Below are 23,728 nucleotides of genomic sequence, written 5' to 3' on the forward strand. Positions count from 1 at the left end.
GTTCAGCAGTACTGTTGCTGTCTCACATATTTGTTCCCCTTTTTTGATAATCTTCAAACACTGAGTCAGAGTCAGCTGGTATTTGTCTAAGCCCCAGCTCACCTGGCCGGCAGCAGGTACAGCTGTCTGGTAACTGTGATGCACACAAAAGGCTGTCTCTGCTTTTCATTTCTGAATGACACAATGTAGAATTAACACCAGAGGCCCAGTAAGTTAACCTAAATTATCTGCCCTCTGCATCTAAGATGTAACAAACCTTAAAGAGCTCTCAAAGTGATTTAATTAAAAAAAAAAAAAAAAAAATTAACGGCAAACAGTTTTTCAGGTGATGTCCCTGTTGCAGACAATTTGTCAGTGTTGGAATTAAATAATGAGAGTTTTACCTCTGTTGGTTTGCAATCTTTACCGTTTCGTGTAAGGTCGACATAAAACTCAGTCTGCACAGTCTTAAGTCAGTCTGTATCTCATCTTGACATTCTGACAAAGTCAAATCAAACGGTTAATATTATCACAAGTTTTTAGTCTTGGCTCATGCAAATAGTGAAGAATAATTGCACTCTGTCCAGCACCAGAAAATAAGCAGCAAACTGGGTGGACAGTAAACATGGAAGGGACCCCGCGGAGGCACAAGAATGTGGCCACATTTTGGTTTCTCTTGAACTGTGTAAAAGGAAGAGAAACTGGTTAAGTAAACAGCAGTCATGTTCAATATTACATGTCTGATGCACCAACTAGCACGTCTATAGAGAGAAATTGCAGTTCAGAAAAGGGTCTTCCTTTCATTCCTATAGTCTCCTCACAGTGAAACATAGCAACTCACCAAATGTGGCTGGTGGCAAGTTGTGGCAACAAAATCCAAAATGTAAAGTTTGTTCACAAATACAGTTTGTCTTTTATCTTTAGCTTTATCTTTCAAATTGTCAAGAATGCTGTTGATGTAAAACACCATTTTTTCTTTTGTTTCTTCAGTTATGTGTTTTTGTGGACACATAAGGAATTGTAAATATGTCGCATTTTGTAAATTGAGTTTGGTGTACTCTTTTCCACCAGGAGCAGGATGGGAAATAATCTCGAAAGGAACCGAGTTATATTCTTGTAAAAGGTGACCCTGCAAGATCCCCAGACAGTCTTATTGTCTTTAGATGTGAGAGGGTTTCAGACTTAAGTCTTGAAAAACTCTCCTTGTGTATGGTAGGCACAAATTTACTTGAATCAACTTGGTGCTGGTATCTCACATTTTCCAGTATTTGTGACTGACAATCCCTGAAAGTTCATTGTATGCACACAACAAATACATTTCATTTTTGCAGCTCCTGAATTCAAGAATTTATCAAGAGCCACTTTCTTCTTTATCCTGTTCATCTCCAAATCACGCTATGAAATGAAGCTTTCGGTATGTGTTTTTGTTTTGGGTTTTGGCATCGCTGTTGCTGATTTAAGGGAATGTAATTCCATAATGCGGGTGAAAAGGGAACACAGAGCTCCGCACAGTCTGTGGTCATCTCACTTTCTCGTCTGTGCTCGTATTTCATGCTGCAGGGGAACCCCCAGGTCTCTGGTGTGTCGAATTATACCCTCTTGTTCCATTGATACATTTGTTTTCAGTTGACTTGTGGAGTTTCCTATTAGGTTTAGCACTTTTAACACGGCCACAGTAAAGCAGACATAAAGGAGCATTGCTCTGGAAAGATGTCAGCTGTGTGCAGCTCTCTCTCTATTAACTGGGGATGCACGATAATTATCGGCCTGATAATGGGACTTATGATGTCATACCGATAATTCCGATAATGAAATATTTAGCTGATAAATAGAACTGCTAATAATAAGCATAAATTGCTTTAATTTCGCGATTTTGCTCAGCCAGTACTACCCACTCTGCATTATGCTGCATGGACATAGACCTACATAGACCAAGCCTTTGCCCCTTAAGTCCATTGAAACGATACGTCAGTGTGTCAGTGGCAGCCGTCTCACTGCATTACTCGGTGCAGGCAGAGGTGTATCAATGATTAATATTATCATAACTCACTGTATTCTCAAACGATTTTCCAGCTATTTCATTTGTAACTAATGGCAGACATGTATTTATTATACAGAATAACTGGTTAAATTAAAAATGCAAGTTTTTATATCAGAATGCTTAACCTAAAATGCTAAATATTAGTTCTATCAGTAAATATAAGTTCTGTGAAGAATTTATGTAATAGAAAATATATTTCTGATGTTTAATTTAGTTCATATAAATATTTTTTCTTTTATATATTTATATATATTGTAAGCGCTTTTAAGCAAACATACTTTTAATATTTGTAATAATTATATTTATTTTTCTGATGATCTAAGTTCCCCGGGTGATGGGAGGAGAGGACTACTAATGTGCTGCCTTTATCGCTATTATGAGGCTTTTCAGTCAACGCAACAGAAGAAACATTTAGCAACTTATTTAGATCATCAGGGAACAAGAAGGAAATCTATTTTTCTCCATTTATTACCATGCCCGCTGCTCTCAGTAACTGCTGAACACTGCTGTAAGCGGCCGCCAGGCCATCATCCCGCCCCTCTCTCCTCCTGTTCCGCGTGTATGACAGGGTGACATGATGAGAAGACACGCTGCTCGCGGTGTTAATTCAGGTGTAGTGAATTTACAGCTTGGTTATGTTAAAATAATAATCTGATATCTGATGTTTGTTTCTTTCCAGCTCACAACAAGCAGAACATGTAAATACGTAGAGTTGCAGCAAAGCCGTTACCAAGGGACTGTTCTGTAGCTGTGGTGTTTCCTGACATTTTAGGGAACTTTCCTCTCTATAATTCCACTCTTTGGCATTATTTTTGTACAATTCAAGGTAAGACATAAGAAAACAAGGGAAAAAAATATATAAAAATTGAATTGATTTTGCGCTTGAAAATGACGATTTTCCCAGCTTTTTGTCCGAAATGTCGTTTTTTTTTTTTTAATGAAAATGCACACATTTATATGGTGATAAAAAAGGAATGGAAGAAGCTACAATTAAATGTTTTTTGTGTGTGAAAGCTGAAGATCTGTTCTTTATCTTGATGTATTCATAGTTTTTATATATAAAACACAAAATATTCTGGAGGTCACAACAGTCTACTATCTATATCTGTATCTGTATTTGTCAGAATTTATCTACAGACTAAGCAGCCGTAGGCTTTTGGTTGTTTAAACGCTTTTATATTTTTATTGAGTGATACAATTTATTGATTGTCAGAGCGTTTCATTGGAAAACATAATGTCTATTTTAAGAGTCAGAACTGTTCTTGTTTTTGTGTTAACTGTAGTGATGTCAGTTATATTTGTACTCAAGACATCTCAGGCTTTCATACCAGCGAGTAATGAAAAACAAACAAAAAGAAATGATTGGTATTTTATCGGCCACAAAAAGCTGGAAATGATCAGTTATCGGTATCGGTTGAAATAACCATTATTATGCATCACTACTATTAACTCAAGATGAATGCTACTTGATATCTGATCAGGCCGTAATGATTTGTTTTGAAACATTACTGTAAAAAATGACAAATTCAAGCTGGCTTAGCATTGTCAGGCACCGTCTGTGTATCCCAACACAGCGCTGTGTTTTGGAAGAATTTGGCATCGTAGGAGACTGTGACTCAGTAATGAAATCTCACAGGGTGCTGCCAGTCTCATAACTCAGCTTTACTGTTCTTTGCTCATGACCTGCGTTTTGCCACGCAACAGACAGGGAGTTTGCATGCTTTTACTAGATTAAAACCTTTTGTACATAGGATATTTGGATAAAACCATTGTTTTATGGCATGCATTTTTATTCTTTATTGGTTTCTCATGTACTACATCACAATACAGCTTATGAATGTCTCTTCTCTAGACGGCTTTAAACAACTTTGTTCTGAGATTTTAATTGTTTCAGTCAGTCCTTAGTTTTATCTGCTTTTCAAATTACTTTTGAACTTGGTGGCATCAGCGTACTTCTGAGCAGGAAAATGGAAAGACTGAACACCTCACTATTGCATAACAGCCTCTGACTGGAAAGGAGGTGGTCTTCAATATGCAGAATACATTAAACTTTCCAAGTGCTTCAGGAGGATTTTCCTGCAGAATATGGGAAAGGAATATCACCTTTTCTTTTCGTGGGCCAAGAGCGTAATATTTCTGACAGCCTCTAAGAATTATGAGGGGAGGCAAAAACTTGAGTCTTAAAAATGCAATTTGGGAACGTGAAAGGTAGGCAGGTAATTGGTCCACAGTTGCGATTTTTCTGCAGCGTTGGTCTTGCTCTTAACTGCATCCTGCCTGTCCCTCTAACTTTCACTGCCTGAACTCTCTGCCTCCCACTGCAGTGTCTCATCATGTGTCTCTGTATCCTGTATACGATGGTGTATGTCTCTTCAGTCTTTTACGCTCTTTTCTTGCTCGAACAGGATGTCCCTCATCTCTCTTGTCGTTTCGCTCTCTTCCTTCCTCTCCCTCACTCACCCCCGGATCTAGTCCAGACAGCTGACAGACAACTCTGCCGGTGTGGCTCCAGTTTGGTGTATTTCTTGTCTTTGTCTCTTCTCAACTTGTGATGCGCACACACACGTACATACACGCTTCCTGTACCGGTCCCTCACCGCAGTGCAATACTTAGTATTTGTCAGCGTTTGTTCAGGTAGCCTAAGGAGTCGGTTACCCAGAACAAAACAGTTCAATTAATTTGTATTTTATTCACTGAGAAAGAATGAAACAAAGCATGGTATTGATGTAGCTGAAAATATAAGCAATGCTATTAAAAATATGTTGTTTGTAGATGTTTAAATTCAATCTCAGTTGCGTTTTATTTGCTTTTAATTGCAGTAAAGCCAAAAATAAATATAGAAATCTGCCTTTTGCTGCCATTATCAGGCGAAGTATATTTCTGTGATTCCCAGAAAATGAAAAAAATGTCAGCATGCAACGTCAAAGAGGGTCCATCAACATTTCCAGGCTAGAGTTGTTAATATTAACCAGTTTTTGCTTGTGAGTACAGAAAAGGCTTTTCACTTTTCCATAGTGCTTTTTTTAAACCCAGTTGAGGCAGAGAGGCAGGTTGGACTTTAAGGATCACACTTTCCTCCCCCTCACTGTTCTCCTGCTACTGTTTCTGCGGTCAGACTGCCCACCACTGTGTGTGTGTGTGTGTGTGTGTGTGTGTGTGTGTGTGTGTGTGTGTGTGTGTGTGTGTGTGTGTGTGTGTGTGTGTGTGTGTGTGTGTGTGTGTGTGTGTGTGTGTGTGTGTGTGTGTCTGGTAGACCACTCAGTATGTCTACTGTACGAACACGCAAACACGTACGCACACTCACGTACACTGCCACTCAAATTGCATCCCCCTGTCTCTCTGCGTCTGTGTTTTCAGTTTGAGTGTGGGAGAGAGACAGTCGGAGGATGTGAGTGATGCAGTGGTTTTTATCGTGGAGATTAGGATCAAGTAGCTCGGACGGCGCCGGCGTGCCACACCATCCCACTCCACTATTAGCATAATCACAATAACAGCAGGATTTCCTACCTGTTTACGAAGATCCAGAAGTAAAGAAAGATGTTTCCTTAAATGCTTTCCATTGTGTGTTAGCAAAAAAGTGTTTGACCCCTCGTTCACCGACATTTAGGCATGTTTTGGTATTGCTACTACTGAATCAGAAGAAATTGCTACATATTTTGAGAGAAATCAAGAGCTCACACACTTATTGTAGAAAGACACTGAAGAGATGAATCTTAGGCCAATTTGTAGACTTTCTTGCATTCTTCAAGGCTGTTTTTTATGTTTGTGATTATCAGAGATTTCACAATTATTTTGCAACATAAATGGCAACCCAGCTGCTTGATGACAAATTTACAGTTTCAATCTGTTTCTCAATATAGCTGTAAAAACAACAGCCCAGAGCAGTGCTTTAAAAAAACAAACAAACTTGTATAGAGGTAGCCATGAGAAAGTTTGAAGTTGGATGCTGGAAAGAAAACGTGGCTGTTTTGACCAGGACGGCCCCTTGAAAGTTGGATCCTCGAATCATCAGTTGGAGACCCTTCAGTCAGCTGAGATTGCTTCAAGTCAAGCAGTCGTGTTTTCTGTTCAGTGTACTTCTGGAGACATTTTGGTCCAGCAACATTTTGGTTTTCTCATGAACTCCTGACAACAGAGCTACTCTGTTTGGTTTAGCCAAGGGATGACACTTAGGTAGAGCCTACAGGAGACACGACACCTTGGCCCAGGTTACACCTTGGTTATGTAGCAGGTTCGTAATTTGGTCATATACCAACAAGTCTTTTAGCTTTCCTTGAATTTGTCTGATGATACCGGCATTGGCCCCTACAAACAGAAGTTCCCAAATTTAGTCGTCTCTCCAGTTAGACAATTTTGTTGTGGTCGTCGTGTAAATGACCCTTCCTCACCCTTAAATGTTAATATTTTTTCGGTTTTGCAACAGTCGCATGATAGAAACATAATCAACAAGCCTACCCGCCACAGTGGACAGTGACCTGCACCGGCCACATATGGGCTCAATCGATTTGGACTTTGTATCAGAGAGCTGGCAGGATCACGTCTGTGCAATGTCCTGTCAGCTGATTCAGATGTTTGTGTTCCCACATACAGCTCCTCCAGCCAGGTAACACCTAGAGAAGTTTGTAGTTGTAGTGCATATGTGACAGGGACTCATGTAAGTGAAATGTGGTCAGTGTCAGGTTATTGCTGTCTTGTTATAGATGAACTTTTGTGCCGCACATGACCCCTCTCCACCCACAGACAACAAAAAACCCTGGACTCCACCATCAAACTGTGCCAAGCTCTGCTGGATATTTATGTGTACACAGAGATGAGGAAAACTACTGCAGCCTGAAATAACCTCTCTCCATGTCATTAATACTTAGAGTGACAGGAAAAATGGCAAACACGGCTTTGTCTCTCCCTCCCTCTCTCTCTCTCTGTCTCCCTCTCTTTCTCTTTCTCTTTCTCTTTCTCGCTGCCTCGTCTGCCTCGTCTGCCTCTTCTCACCTCCATCTTCACAGGAGCAGTCTGGCTCGCACCATCCGTCTCACACTTCTAACCACTTGCCTCCAAGATTGCCCCTCAGGCCGCGTTCTCTTGTCATAGGAGGTTGAATATAAAAACAACATAAAGAGAGAGAGCTACAACTGGCGTTTACTGTATGTTAGGCATATTTAAGACAATCTAATAACCAAGCACTTTCACAGTGGCTGGGCCACATTGTCAGTGGGTGGGCCTGATGGTGACTGGTGACATATGGGCTGTCATATGTACAAGAGCCAACAGGGTCTATATGGCACACTATCTGAGAGAGCAGACTACTACAAACCCAGTTTATTCTCATGACCATTTAACCTGCAAATGAGCCAGCTGTTTGTTTGGAAGATGTGGACTGTGGACAACATGAGTTTGTGGGTGGGGTGGATGAGCCTTTTGTGCTGTTGGCCAGATTTGATACGGAACAATTTCCCAGTTTGAGGAACTTGAACAAGTTCCAGAACATTTTAACAGTAAGCCAAATTGAGCTGTCTGACAAAACACTAGACGCTGAATGGGGAATTATCTTCGGGGAATTATTAACAAAGAACTTTTTGTTGTTATTGAAAGGGGCCAAATGCATCTTTCAAAACAAAACCAAAGCGTAGGTTTGCTTGAATGTTGTGTAAAATCTATGATGAACTGGATGTTGTGTCTTGCTCCTAGTGCCACAACATAGCACAACGTCTTACTTCTTATGATTGCCTTATTAGGGTATACTCAAGACTTATTGGGATTTGGTTTTATGTATTTTTGTAGTCTCAGCTGTAGAAATCAAAATATGTCTTTGTCTGAGGATATTTTGTGTGTCAATGCTGCTTTCACATAAAAACTAATTTGTTCAGTATGTTGGCCGTCCCTGTTGTCCTCCGGTTTGCTCCCAAAAATGTTTATGAGATGCAGAGATAACACACATTAACCAGTGCTTCATCTCTGCCTCCCTCCATCATTCTGCTCCTCTGTATCGTCCCGTCTTTTACTCTGTGCTGCTTAATTTTCCCCGTCATAATTCTCAGCCTTCTTCTTCTCTTTTATTTGTCCCTGTCCTCTCTTCCATCAATGCAGTTCTCCTCTTTTATTGCCCTCTTTTCTCCCTCTTAGTGCTCTCTAGATCTCCAACTCCCCACCCCAACCTCTGAATACTGTTTTCCACTTCGTAATCATGGTCATCATCTTCCTCTGCCCCTGTCTTCTCTCATTCCCCTGTTTCAAAGGACTAATCGTATATACATAGACATTTAGTAAGCAAGTCCACATGGGAATGAACACACATAAAACACACAAAAATGTAGCTCAGATGCATACGCAGCCTGTTATTTCAATGCACTGACACACGCACGCACGCACACACGCACGCACGCACGCACACACACACACACACACACACACACACTCAGGGGACTAATATGAAATGGATTAAGATAATATTAATAATTCACTGGAGACTGCCTGCTAATACTGCATCTGCACAGCTATTGTTGTTTTTAAGATAATTAAAATATTACACAGATAGACACACTTTACTCACATAACAGGCATGCACATTGACTGCCATGTAAACACAAACAGGAAAGTACAGACTAAAATTCAGCATCTAAAAATACAAACTCACCAAAACTAATAAACCTGCATTTTGGCATTTTTTGTACCTGCAAACTTGTTAGCCAAAGAGTTGCTGGTATTAATTGCAGTTTGGTTGAACCTCAAACCCTCTAACACACAAAATCACAATAAGCACCACCCTTTCCATGTCTTTGCTGTCTTCCTTAGTCCATGCCTCAACAAAAAAACACCAGTCACCGGCAAAGTGCAACTTGCCACTATAAATACATTATTCTGCTTCTAGGAGGCATATTCATATGTTTCAGGTGCAAAGACATGGGACTCTGTTTACTGATTGGCTGTGGATGTCCTCTGGCCGCAATTCCTGTCTAAAAGTCATACCATCCTTAACCTTTAGTTTAGCTACACGTTGCTTCAAATCGAATGGTAGCAGCTCAGAACAGCTGCTGCAGCTTCCCATAGCCATTGCATGGCAGCTTTTGCAGCTGCTTTTGGCGTAAGGGCTGGCCATACTTGTAATGATAACTGTAACAATTACGATGTGAGTATCCACATCTCCTCATCTATACTAATAATAACAAAACACTTGCTATAAAACAATAATAATTTACTTGATTCTGAGGCTGAGCCCAGTTGCATCCCAGATTTTCTTCTGGATAGCGTCTTTACGAAGACAGTGTGTCTCATCGAACAGGGATGCATTCTTACGAACCTAAATAACTGGACTCTCCACAGTGTCATCTGACATGTTTAATGTGACACCCTGTTAATTCAGGTGAATTTTGTATTTTTAGTAATTTAGTATGTCTATAGTTCTTAAAATTGCTTTGAAAGGGGTCCTAACAATATTGTTTGAGACTATCATTGCTATTATACATGTGGTGTGGACTCCATTTGAGTTACAAAAAATTTAAAAACAAATTTGACCTTGTGAGAATCATACGCAGTGGTGTCTTGCTCTTAAATACTGACAAGAATCGCTTTTACTGCATTCCTGAGACAGCTGTTGCATGAATCATATACAGTACGGTCAAGCTGCCTGTGCTCATAAAGAGGCTGGACTAACTGACATCAACTAAAACACATGCAGATGAAATAAGCCATGTCCAAGCCGTAACACTGCGTCAACACAGGAGGGGCAGCGTGAGCGGCACCTTAGCAGCAACGGCTTCAATGCTACGTGTGTGTCGTACCCAGGATACACTCTGGTACAGTTTCTAGTGTAGGTCACCCTCGTTTTGGCAGCACTTAGAGCCCAATACACAATATAATACATTTGTAAAACAGATGGTAATTAATAGAGCCCAAAAAACTTCCACAGACTATTTCTCAGATGCTGTAGAGGAGCTATTATCTGGTCAGCCTGATCATTGCCTTCTAGTGTCCTCTATTTTTATCTATTAACTCAGTTTTTCTGTTAGTTTAATAGAGCATGCAGTAGATACTGATAGCAACTGTAATACACGGCTGAAACACCTCCCCCATAGACACGCTGCTAATGTACCAAATCAGTCATATGGGAATGACTTTCCTGTGGTGTGATATTACACCTGACTGTATCTAAATCTAACGTCCGCTTCCTGTATGCATATTCCATTTACTGTGTGACTCAGTCCATGGATGAGCTTGATTCCCTCTGGCTGATTTCCTCCCCCTTAATTCTTTTCTTTCTTTATCCCTCCCTCCTTATTTTCTCTCTGCTTCATGTCACCTTTCTTCTTTTGTTTCCTACAGTTCAACCACTCCGTCTGTTCATTATGTGGCAGCTTGCCTTCACCCAAAAACTCATTTAGATTAGTTCTTAGTTCCAGTCTCTACACATCACTTCCTGTGTGTGTCTGGCCATTTCTGTGAATAATTTGTTGGAATAGTACTGCGTCTTTGTGCATTTTGTCCTCTGTTTCATGGATTGGTCTATGCAACAGTTCATGTATTCTTGTTTGAGATTCTGTTTTTGCAAATCTCACATTTGTAAGCTTTGTTTTGCCCTCTGGCTCCTCAACCTAGATTAGATTTGATGATGTCAGATTTGCTTAGTATTACAGTGAGTGATTACTGATTCAGTGATTATTGAGATCACAGTAATGTGATCTCAGGCTCCATTTATGGAGAGATATTATTATAAACCAAAAATAAAAGGTCAAAATTGACTTTTGTATTTTCAGAAAGGCACACGTTAATAAATGAGATCACTCTAGGTATTGCAGAACTTTCAAATAACACAACACGGCTCGTCTAAGATGAAATGATTGAACCTTTTTTGTATGGCAGGTAAATATCAGCCAATATGATTTTTTTTCCAGAAACTTAATCAACAGTGAAAAACGCACAAATCTGTGCAAAAATCATGTTTACGATGCAAGCTTTCGGTCAGAGACCTTCTTCAAGGCATCGAAAGCTTGCATAGTAAAGATACATTTTGCACGGATTTGAATGTGCAGATGTGCTTTCTTCACTGTTGATAACGATTCAGCTCCAGCACATCAGTCCATGTCCAAATACCGGGTGGGCAGTGTCTTTCCAAGATTTAGAAGATAATACAACCTTGGTGATTCCAGTGCAGACGTTATGGCTGGCTCCTGAAAGTCAATGATTGGTATCATCAGTTAGAGACACCTCAGTCGACTGAGATTATTCAAGTGGAGAAATCATTTTGGTTTTTCTGGCAGTCAGTGTGCAGTGTTCTGTTGGGGGCATTTCGGTCCCCTGATTTAGCTGTTAACTGAACACTTCTTCATCTGCTGACCCAAACCCAGTGTGAGTCTGAGTGAGATGAAGGCAGCTGCCTGGAGGTGGAGCAGCTTTGCCAAGTCACTCTCTGAGATAGCATTTTCTTCCTCCCTCTGCTTAGAAGTGGTGAAATTACAGCTTAAAGCAACTTGATGAGATACAGGTCTCTGGCTTTTATTTGGTGACCGGTGTTGGCAAATAATATTGTTGCACCTTTGCTACCTGTAGGTAGCTTAGTTAGCCCGCATTTGCTTGGAGGACTAACTTGTCTCGTTTACCATATTACATGAACATCACTGTCACCGTGAAAGTTCCAGAGAACCCTGTTTACACGATCAAAATCTGTATGGAAAAAAAAGAAACCAACAGTCGAATATTCGTATTGAACAACAGTCCTATTCGACTGACAGAATTCTGAAAATGAGACAAATGCTAAACATCCCATGTGCACATATACAACTATATCTTGGTCCGCTTTGCTCATTTTTGTATCCCTCTTCTCGTCTTTTCTGTCATCCCCTCTTATCTCTCCCCGCCATTCCTGCTACTCCTCCCTCAGTGTTTCCACTGTTGCCAGAATGTCATCACTATCAAAATTCCAAATTAACGTCTCCCCTTTCTTTCCCTCTCTCTGCTTTTTTCCCCATATTTCTCTCCCTTTCTCCCCCTCTACTGTCTGCATTCCTCAGATTTGTGACTCTAGATAGACCTCCCTCACCACCCTTCCTCACATTCCTCCCGCCCCTCCTCCTCCATCCCAGATGCCTCCAGATGAACATTTCGTCTTTACCTTTTCACCCCTCTCCAGCCCTCCTCCTCCTCCTCTGTGTAGTGACTACGTTCCACTCCAGATTCCTGACTCCAGATTGTTGGCGTCTCCTCGGGGAGCAGAGAGGAGGGGGAGGTGGAGGGGGAGTGTCAGCTGTAGACTGCTGGCCTCTCAAATGAATGACATAATTGGCATCCTGAGCATTCACTGGGCTGGAGAAAGGCTGAGGGTGGGAGGTTGGGAAGTCTAGTAATGGCTTTCCAGAGGAAGTGCAGTGTAGATTAGATCCCCAGTTTGGCAACATTGCCCAGTTTTGGATACCCATAAATGCTAATTCATAGCACACCATCATTATTTTTTGCAGCGTGTACTTACCGTTGGAGCATAAAGTTGGTCACGTACACAAAGCACACTTTTTCCAACATATATTCTCAGTGTGTTCAAGTGAGTGAGCGGGCCCGCCAGGGAGGCGTGAGGACGGGAAGAGGAAGTGTTTTGTTTTACTGTTGAACAATGCTGTGAATGAGACAGCATGGGGCTGCAGCAAGAGTCATAACAGGGGCAGAGGCGAAGGATGTGGGCCTTCCCTTTCAAATTTCAATGACTGTCACTAATGAGTTGGGGGATGTCAGTGGGAGAATTTCTTTAATATTTTTCTTTAAACTTAAAAAACAGTTAGTTCCTATAAATCTGGATTTTTATAAATGTTGTTTTACCCCTCTCCTATTTTAGATTTTATTTTTTATACTAAAAAAAGTTTCAAAGTAACTGGATTTATTCTTTAATTGAAATTTTATCTGTGCAGCTTGCTCTTGCTAGGATGGATGGTGCAGGACATGTTATGCTTGAGGCCAGGGAGGAGGCACTCTAGGTTAGCTAGAAATATTATAATTATTTGTATTCATTCTTCTTTTTTTTTCATTTTTATTCTATAAGGCACATGCGAGAAACTTTCTACATGTATAATGGAAGTTAGAGAAAGACCCATGGGGAAGGGGTAGGTTAGAGTTAAAGAACATTAAAAAGGTGCAGGTATATTCTTTTTGCTACATTTCTGGATCTTTAACTTTGTCACAATAGTAGGGCTGAATCACTTGATACATACATTTACATATTTATTAAGAGAATGTCAATTATGTATTTAATATGTTTTTATGCCCTGTTGTTTTTAAGCGATCTTTTATTGCCCTGATATTTATGTGTTGTGATATTGATGGCAGTTATTGGTGGATGTATACCTGCAAGTTGTGTTGAAAGTAAATAAAAACAGTTGAAAACAAAAATTGCTAAACGTAAAAACCTTTTCTAAATCACAGTCAGTGACTTTGTGATGGAGCGTGGCCTAGTGTTGTAGTCAAGACCACCTAAACCCAGACCAAGTCATGACCTAGACCAGAGTGTATTGAGGCTGAGACAAGACCAAGACCAGACCATTGCAAGTCCCACACTGCATGATACAATTTTAATGAAATGTGGAACGTGCAAACTTTGGCTGTACCCAGCTCAGAACTGTGTCAGACGAATCCGATTTGGGCGTATTATTCGAATATTTGACAATAATTTTTTTTCCCATATAAAGTTTGAACAGTGCTCAGTGTGACAGCGGTACTCGTGTAATATAGTATACAAGCTAACTGCTCTAACGATGTAACGACAGTTTGCAATTTTTTTGCCGACACTAGATAACAAAAAAAAGCCAGAGACTGCAGTGTATTAAGTTGTCTTGAGCTGTGAATTCACTACTTCTAAGCAGAAGACTGAGACTGTAATGTTATTTCAGAGCCTTACAGTGCAGAGTCTCTTCCTCATCTGTGCAGCTGCCTGCATGTCCGCAGCTCCCTGTACTAAAGAGTATTGTGAGAGTCAGGAGCTCTCACTCTGCTGCAAAATCTGGGGATCAAACATCCCCAGAAGTACAGTGCACAGCACACTGATAAGCAAAAAAAAAGAAGACAAAACAGTAAAAATATGGTCTAGCCCCAAATAAGACCTTCAGAAAGTGGTCTTGAGACTGAGTCTGATCTCGAGTACATAAGCACTGGTGTGGCCAAGGGGAGATTACCTTTGTGTTTTTTAAGTAAGCAATAATGCTCGAAAAAGAAAGGCAGTTGTGAAAATTGAAAGTGTAGGCTCTCTGTGAAATGGCTGAGTGAAGCAGCCTGGGTCCACATTGGTTGGCATCAGGTTAAGTGTGTTCAGAGGTAAGAGGAATCAAATTCTGGCTCTGAGCCACATGCACATTTCATTACTTGGTAACCTAGATTTTTTTGAGAAGTCGTGATGTTCCTCCCATGTATTACTTTTCCCTTGTATTATTCATCTTTCCCACTTTGATGGTGTATTGGTACAATTTCTGTCAGTGATGCTACCTGAGGCCTAAAACGTTATCATAACTTCATACTTGTGGATAGGCATGCAGTTTGTAGGTCAGTACATGCCTTGAGGAAGCAGTTGTCCCTTAGGAAAGATTTACGTTTATGATCAACTTGTTGTCAGATACTCACATCTCTCACTGCTGGCTTTATGCACTCCATTAAAGTGTATAATGATGTAGTTAATAATCAACAACATGAAGTGTTAAATGTGTCTCAAAAGCATGTGACTTACAGTTGACGCCTTTCTCACCCTGCTTAGGTTGCATTTAATTGAGCTCCACGAAGTTATAGCCTAATCCCTGTTTCTAAGTAGTGATTGTTTGATGATTTTACTTTACTTTTTGTGTGTTATTACCTCATTTTGTGAGTTAAATCTCTGTATTTGTCTGTCAGAAAGGCTTTATTGGAAAGAAAGAGATGTTCTGCTAAGCAATATTTGAAATACTGCGAGAACAGAAGCCTTCTTTCACTCTGAAAAGTGTTGCCCCGAGGAGTTTTAAGTCTCACACTTTAACTTTTTTTGGGCTTCCTAGACAGCCAAAGTCACACTCCAGTGTGTTCAACATTTCCTTTTAAACCACCATCAACCACTCTGTTGACCATGCTAATATTTGGTAAAGCCTAACATTTATGGGAGTAAAGTTGTGTTAATTAAAGACCAGCACAGTATAAAACACACACATTAACATAGTGCAGTTCAGGACTTGAATTTGACTAATGGTTTGGCTGTAACACTCACTGACAGGTTAATTAAGATTAATAATTGCATAATTACTGAACTTAAATTTAACTTCTATTGCTGAAATGGTAACGGAGCTGAATTTCTCTTTATAACATGAACCTCCTCTGTAAGATCACTACTGCTCTGTAACAGTGTTCCACATGACAACATCCAAGCTCTGCAACTGCATGCTGATGCAGCCAGGGGTCGACTCCCCTGTCCTTGTAGCGCTGCCCGAGAATTAATTGGACAAATGGACCACTAAATGGCTGTACTTGACCGTAGAGTCAGCAGTGCACAATCACGCAATCGTCTGAGTTACTGACCACGAACCCTTTGGTCGAGGGCAAAGCAGCCGAGCTTTGTGGTTTGATAATGTTTACAGAGTGCAAGAGGCCAGGGGCATGCTGGTGACTGAGTGGACTGTACCGAGCAAATCATACACTGTTGTGAACCTGAATACAGCTCATTTCTTTTTGACCTGTCAGCTCCCCTTTCTTGACAAACAGAATATTTTCTCACAATAATTATTTTTTCAGTGCCCAGACCCTCAGGCCATTTGATCAGGCTTTATCCAGCTCTAACTGCACCCTTTTATGCTTCGCCACCATCAACTGCCGCAGCACTTGTGCTGCAAATGTTAACGCAACTCTTACGACTTCTGACTCTTATTTAGAATGAGTAACACCACCATGAATGAATACTTCAGAGTAATTAACACAAGAAGTTAATCTCTTCAAAATGTGCATCATGACAGCATTTACAGCAGCATTTGTTCTTGTTTAAAAAGCACTAAAATATTTATTTTTTGAAACATGATGCTCTTATATCTGCATATTAATCTAAATGACTTGATACATCAAACTGTGATACAGTTTCTTAAGAGAGCATCCTCTTTGGGTTTAAAGGAGTTGAATATCTGACTCATATGTCCTCTACCTCGCCCAACGAACAGAGTGAGGCGTTAAGAAGCTATTGCAAATGTAGACTCCCTTGAGAAAACAAATGGGAATCCCATGGCAACTCCCTGCTGCTGTCTGTTTAAGACCTTTCACCTTATGACCAGAACTAATGCTAACCCTCAGCCTGACCTTTGTATTCAGACAGACGGAGACGATGCAAAGCTCCCAACCCCCCTAACTGCCTCTCTTTGTGGTTTGAAACACACCATGCATATTTTGTAATGAATACTAACGGCTTTGTTTTTTGTAATGCACAATGTAATTATCATACATACATTTGCAGAGATTTATTGCAATGTTAAATCAGTGGGTCTGTATTTATATTTAGATTTAGATTTATAGTATGCACAGATTTCGAAAGTCTGAACGATGCCAATGTTTAAAATAACAATTTGGCCGATAGCCGACACCAGTTTTTTTTTTTTTATATATTTGGCTATTTTGTGACAGATGACAGATGTCATGACTGCCAGTCACTCAAAGGTATAAGTGATTCTGTGAATATGTAAGAAGGTCAAACACCAACCCATATTGTAGTTAAGAATTATTACTTACTCCATTTACAGAGAAACAGATTCATAACTGATTCAACAGGACACACAAGATAATCACGCATGATGATTATTGTCTGAAAACAGTTTAGCTGTTAGCAGTCATTTGTAGCCTCTTACTCATTGTGTGGCGCTGATTCATTTAATGATACTGAGACATCAAACATAGTTTCCTTACTTTCATATCCTCTTTATTTTTACGTCAAAGGTGTAGGCTTAAATGTTACACTTCCAGTTCCCCTGGGGACAGGAAGCTATGGTTGACCTCTGAACCTTCAGGACATATTGTCTGAGTCAATGACAGTTCACTGTCTGTCTCCACCTCCTTTAGCTACCAGACAGTGGTAAAGGCATTATCCTAGCATGTTACTTGCTGAGATGGATAGGCTTGGTTTTGCGTGACTGTTAGTTTGATTTATGGCTCGTCTCAGACTGTGTAATGGGGTGACTCACCTACAAATGGTCCCACAACAGCTGCTGTTTCAAATCCTTTTAATAAACAATGCGACAGAGTTGACCCCTTTTTGACCCTTTAACTACTATCACAGCTCGCTTTAAGATGAGGGCAACTTTGGGTGGTCAAATGACTGAGTCAGCAATAGTTACTGAAAAATGGGATGTGAGGGCTTAATAGCTTTCTTCTGTTTTAGAAGCTGATAAATGGACTGTAAATATGAGTACAATTAGACTTAGACCAGATTCTGAGAAGTGTAAATATTGTCATATCTGAAAGCGAGAACGTAATCCAGTCTCACAAACTCTGACACACACCATTGAAACTGTATTGAAATATGACAGGTGGACGTTGAAAACTGTTACAGAAAACACCAGAGCGAGAACGGCCTTGTTTATCTTGTCATTAGGTTTGGGTACAGTTCACATTTGAACAGGCACCAGTGCTGGTACATTGAATTTGGGACTGGTACCCAACGTTAACCTTTCTCGGTACTTCACTCTTTCTGTGAATACAAAAATGTCATTTTTTTAGCAAGCTGCAGTCAACAGGCGGTTCTGCTCCTCTGCTTGTGTCTGATCTTACAGTCTGTCTGTATGTCTGTCTGCTTGCTAGTGTGTGTATGTTTGTGTGTGTGTGTGTCTGCTTGTCTCTCTTCCTCTGTTTATACACAATTTGCAAATATGTGGAATAAGTATCCTACATAGCTATAAAAAAAAACCAAAAAACAGTCACAAACAGAAGTGACACTAGGACATTTCTAAAAAAACAAAACAAAACAAAACAAAATAGACCCGACAGACTGAAATTATTTTTGCTGCAGCAAGAGTTTTGGCTCATTGGGAAGCCAATGGAGGCATGGCCGGCTTCCCAGCTTCGGGCACTTAGTGGTTCTTCCACCTCCTTTCTGAACTCAGCAGCTCCCTAGAGCTCAATTGTTTACACACTGAAGCGTCCCGAAGCTGGTAAGCCACCCACGGGACTCCTGGTGCCTCTGCTTCCGGTCTAAACCTGGCTTTCTCACCAAGGTGCACTCTTAGCCACCAACATTTGGCATTGATTGAACATTGGTATTTTAACATGGATGGGTACTCAGTAGTAATTCCATCAGAAGTACCAAGTTTGGTGCCCAACCCTACTTGTTAGTCAAATTAAAGGGATTATACTTGCTACCAATATCTTAAACCTGGTGGGAAGTTCAGCTACCTACCCAGCTACCGTTTTATTCTCAAAAATAAGACAAAATTTTACTCTTGTGGTCTTTGTCTATCCAAAAGCACAGGAAGGAAACACATTTATTTCATCCCCTCGTAATGTCCTCCTGATTGCCATACATCTTTTGTTCTCTGCGGTCATTCTAACCCTGCCCTGTTTTAACTATTATTTAAAACATATTTTATAAATTTTCAATCATTTCTGTGTTACACCTTTAGTCTTACTTCAGTCCAACCCATTACCACACATTTTCCCTTTCGTTTTGGAATTTAGAGCCAATAGACCTTGTTCACATAAGTATAAACAACATGTTTTGATGGCAAAAGATTTCGTTTGGGGTCAGAATGACCCCAAGGACGACACGAGTAGGCATTGGGAGAAATATTTGTAGAATCTACTTCCAAATTATTTAGGAAGAGTCCCAGATGATGGTAACAGGGTTGCCATCTCCTTAGTTGTTTCCATGACACTGATGTGCAGCCAGATTTATTGTCTCCGCTTACTGTTAAATTGAGGGTTTGTGGTGGCGATGTTGATCCACGGACAACACTGAGAGCAGCTTCACCCCAGGGCTTCCTGGTCATTTACTGATTCCTAGTTGACCTAGCTTTGCATGTTAGGATCTGAATGAGTCTGGGTCTCTGCCAGCCCTGGGTCACCACAGCCTGCCTGCTCACGTGGCAGCATTTCAACACTGCTGGATGCTACAGGGCGCTGAGATGAGATTTAATTCCTCATTGACGCTGAGGTCTACAGTGGTAGAGTCTGCATAAGCCCAGATAAGATTATCAACATATATAGGCATGTTATTCTAAATCCTTGTGGGACTTCCATAAAATGATATAGAAATTTGTAAGGGTAGTATGGGACACCTCACACAGAGGTTTTCTGCACAATTCTCAGGTTGCCTTTGTTTTGGAAAATACCATTTTCTTAAGCTTTTATGTCCTTTCAAATCTTTTAATTTAATTTGTAGTGGTGATTGCATTGCTTTTTTAATAGAGACTCAGTGCTGCTGAACGGCTAAAAGTTGAACAGAGAAACTGTCTTACACAGAGCCAAGAAGCTGTTTTTCCCCAGATTTCAGAATTCATCTTCCCATTTATAATGCAGCTTTCTTGCATAAAGACCACTCAACACTAACACACTAATGCACACACATGCCCAGATGGCTTCAACTTGCACCTCAGTGTTGCACTCTAATGGTACTCACAGTAGTTTGTAACTTGGAATAAAGTCACCAATGAGTCAATCATTTACCATGTAGAAGAGTGAATATTTTTAACCTTGCTTGTAGTTTCAACTCTGAAAACTTTGCCCCTCTAGTTGTCATTATAGCTCCATTGTCAAATGCCCCCTTTGAACTTATTTGTCATCACTGTTGCCAGTAGCAGCAGCCGGCTGTGCCTGGCAGCACAGTTGGTGAGAAGCCATTGATGACAATGAGAGAGGCTGTCCCCTCTGTGGTAACTGTGGCTGAGACACTGGAGCAGTGTGCAGGTTAAGCCTTTAATCTTCATTAGCATAGTTTTGTAACCACAGAGCCAAGTCTGTACTATTGCTCAGCACACTCTGTTTAACCTAGTGGCAGCTACTTACCAATGTTGCTTTTCAGCAGTTGGGAGCAGCCATACCAAATGCCCCGCTGCACTGCTGCTGAATGATGAGGACTTCTGCTATAAAGATCAAGAAACACTATCTCCACTTTAAATAGCTAGAGTCAGGGACAAGCAAGGATACTAAATTGAACATCCCCAAAATAGGCTGCTCAGATCGATAAGCCACTGATCGTTATTGGCAGATATTCTTCAAATAAATACTTTCAAGGCCCGATCAGAAGAGCCGGTCAGAGGACGAGAAACTGTTTCTCTTTGAACTGCTAAAATAGCTTCACTGGTGTGATGGTTCTGACAAATTTCAGCTCACACTGAATATTCACTGTCACCTTCATGGTTTACTGCTAGCACAACATCCAGCTCACCTGCCTGACCTGAGTGCAGACAGACCATCCTTCTCTCGCCACAGACACACACCACTCTGCAGGCTTCTGTAGAGACGTGATGAACTGCTGATTTCTGACTGTTAACATTTAGCTTTGCTTTTTCCTGTACTGTGCACAGGACTGAAAAGGTATCTTAAAGTGATAGTTCGAGATTCTTGAAGAGGGGCTGTATGAGATACTTCTGTATGGTCAGTGTATTACATACAGTAGCTGTCGGTCATTGCACGCGGAAAAACAGACAAGCCACATGCTCAGCCTTACCATGCTGTAGAGAGGAGCTGACATCAAAACGTGTTTTAGCCACTCTAAAAACGGCCTACCTAAAAAAAAAAATGTTGTATCAGTTGATGCTGTATTGAGTGTTTTCAACGTGCAGTTTTGTTTCATTCGGATCACCTCACAGCTGCTAACAGCACTTTCTGACCTAAACAGCTGACCTCTGGTGGATGAGAAATGTAGTGACAAAGGAAAAGGCTGTGTGATGGTGAGGTAAAGTGGTGAAAGTTATCTAAACAGAGTGTCCACTAAGACTGATATTGATTTTTTTAGGTAGGTCTTTTTTAAGTAGCTAAAATACATTTTGATATCAACCCCTGTGTGGTGTGCGCCTCGTCCATTTCTGCAAACCGGGAGTGTGCCAACTGCTAGCTACTGTATGTAATACACAACTATACATAAGTATTTCACATAGCCCCACTCCAAAAATCCCAAACCATCACTTTAATTTATACCAGCGCTTTCTTCAGGATTTGATTTGTTTTGTTCTGCGACTGGAAACACAGGGTTGATTAGTGAAGACATTTGTTTCATTTTTTGGTTCTGATGTCTGTTCACACAAACCTGTTGAACGGTTTGGATTAGGGACATCATTTTCGGTTAATTTTACTTTCAAAAGGCTGACACTCATTAACCTGTAACTATGGTTAACCATTGAAATCCCTAGTTTGGATACAATTTCAGGTAACTTGTATCTGTTTTCTACTTGTTAACAGTCACAACTTGTTTTTACAAGCAATGTTAGAGTCACAGCATTGATTAAAACACAAGAAATAAAATGTTACACCTGCCCCTCAGGTACACACAATCCGTTAGAGTAACACTACATGCAGCCAAAGTTTTGGTTGTTTACAAAAAAAAACAGCACAAGGTCCCTTTAAATAAGATTTCCAAACCAGTAGATAGAATGATTTTTGTTGTTAAACCTCTGCTGCTAATACTTTTTAATTCATGTACACAAAATAGGCTCATTCACAGATTTTCAAGGCCAGGTTTAAGGCCAAGATGATGACCGATTTTAACTTTGGTGGCTGATTTTTGTCTTTGAGTTGGATTCTCTATCCACAAATGTTCTGCCAAGATTTCAGGCCTCTGTGTCTCCTGTTTTTCTCCTGTCTGCCGACAACATGGTGTCCGTTTTGTCCCGCAGGAGGCTTTTCTGGCAGCCTCCGATTTGGCCTGCGCCCATACTGTCGGCTTTGGCAGTGTAATTTCCCCTGACAAGCTGATGGTTAGTGTTCATCCACTTGGGGCCCAGTCAGTGTAATTTGGTTTGTGTTGAGATCGTCTGTTCCCATGTTGTGATTCTGTCTGATTTGTCTGACTGTGTCATTTTGGTTACTGTCAAGGTCTCTGCATTGAATGGGTGTAATGCTAGGTTGGTTTCCCAGGCCTGTCCATATCTTGTTTGGAAGTGGTGCTCGTTTCTCATTCGTGGCAGGTTCACATGCTCTGATATGATCTATTGTGTGGTACATGTACATGATGTCTCCGGCACAGCACTGTTTTGGTGTAAAGGGGTCTTAATGTCAGAAATGTGTATAACTCTGCTTGTATAAACTTCTGAAATGATCCCACAAACTCTCTGACCCTCTGTCTGATAACTGCATGAGAACTCCGTCTCTATACATAGTTAATTCATAGCCTCTATATCTTATTTTCTAAATGAGGGCTAGTGCATGCATAGTTGGCTGCTGTAAATAATGCATATAGAAGCCTACAGTAGCACTTGCAGTACAGGCTTCACATTGTGTTGTAGATGATGGGCAATGTTCCCTTTGGAAGCTGTATTCGTCTGGTTTTTTTTTTAGCAGAGCAGGACAGAGCATTATGTCATCAGATCGTCCGTCTGTTCGTCGGTCCCATTCTCATTAACAAGCTATCTCAAGAACGCCTTGAGGCAATTACTTCAAATTTAGCACAAACGTCCACTTGGACTTGACAATGAAATGATTACATTTTGGTGGTCATAGGTCAAAGTCACTATGACTTTGTCTTTCTCATTCTTGTGAACGCAGTATCTCTGGAATTTCTTCAAATTTGGCACAAACATTGACAAACAAACAACTCAACGCTAAACTGATTCGATTTTAGAGGTTAGGGGTCAGACGTCAGTGTGACCTTGCATCAGTCTCATTCTCTTGAGCGCTACATCTCAAGACATCCTTAAGGGAATTTCCAGATATCTTCTCTACCTCTACCACCCATTGAGCTGCCTGGGCACTGCCTGATTCGCATGTTTTTTTTTCAAACTTGTGCGTTAATCTCTTTGCACACAGACTAAGACCATGATAGGGTTGGAAAACAAAGAGGTGTCTGCATTGACTATCAAGTCTGAAGTGAATATAGAAACTGGATGGAGGGGTGGAAGCACTTGTAGAGAGATGAAACAGATTTCTCTTTGCTTAGAGTTTAGCACCACCTCCAATTCAATCACAGAGATGTGATTCAAGTGTTGGCCTGTCTGCAGCTTGTGATATTTATTTAACTGCCTTTTATATCTCTTAAGTTCAGTGTTTTTTTCATTACCTGCATCGTGTTGGTATTGTCTGCTACTGCTCTTTATTGTTGCTTCTTGGCCTGCTTTGTCTCACTCTATAATTATCACATGATTGTCCGGCTAGCTCCAAACCAAGCAGCGGCCTGCTTCCACCTCACCTAGACCCTCCAGTGCAGACATTTAGGAAGGAAGATAAAAAGCCAATAGCAGAGAAACCCAAACACAGACTTACTCTCTCACTTTCCTCGTCTCTGTTGAAAGCCATTGTATGTTGCCTGTGATGCAAACCCCCGGGGACCTGCTTCATACAGAAAAGAGTGCTTGTCCACTCAATATTTCACAAGGAAAAACTCTTAAGACCGGTCTCTTTCCTGTGATGGGACGGTGAGGATGGACAAACCGATACGTCGGCAAAAAAACAGCAGTAATTACTCAACGGAAACTGTGTCAAGTTTTACAGCCAAGACAAAAATGAATAAGTAATGAAATCTTTGAGTTGGCTGGCCTTTTACTAAAAATATTACCAGAGAGAAGCAGTTACCTGCATCAAAATGTTGGCTACCATTAACA

General features: G+C 40.7%; 1 protein-coding gene across 1 annotated transcript in view; it reads left to right on the forward strand.

Annotated features, from left to right (window-relative positions):
* LOC121941845 (E3 ubiquitin-protein ligase SMURF2) overlaps positions 1-23,728 on the forward strand; it is a 77,490-nt gene that overhangs the window by 9,555 nt on the left and 44,207 nt on the right. The window lies entirely within an intron of this gene.

The sequence above is a fragment of the Plectropomus leopardus genome, chromosome 4, assembly GCF_008729295.1.
Source record: "Plectropomus leopardus isolate mb chromosome 4, YSFRI_Pleo_2.0, whole genome shotgun sequence".
Lineage (NCBI taxonomy): Eukaryota > Metazoa > Chordata > Actinopteri > Perciformes > Serranidae > Plectropomus > Plectropomus leopardus.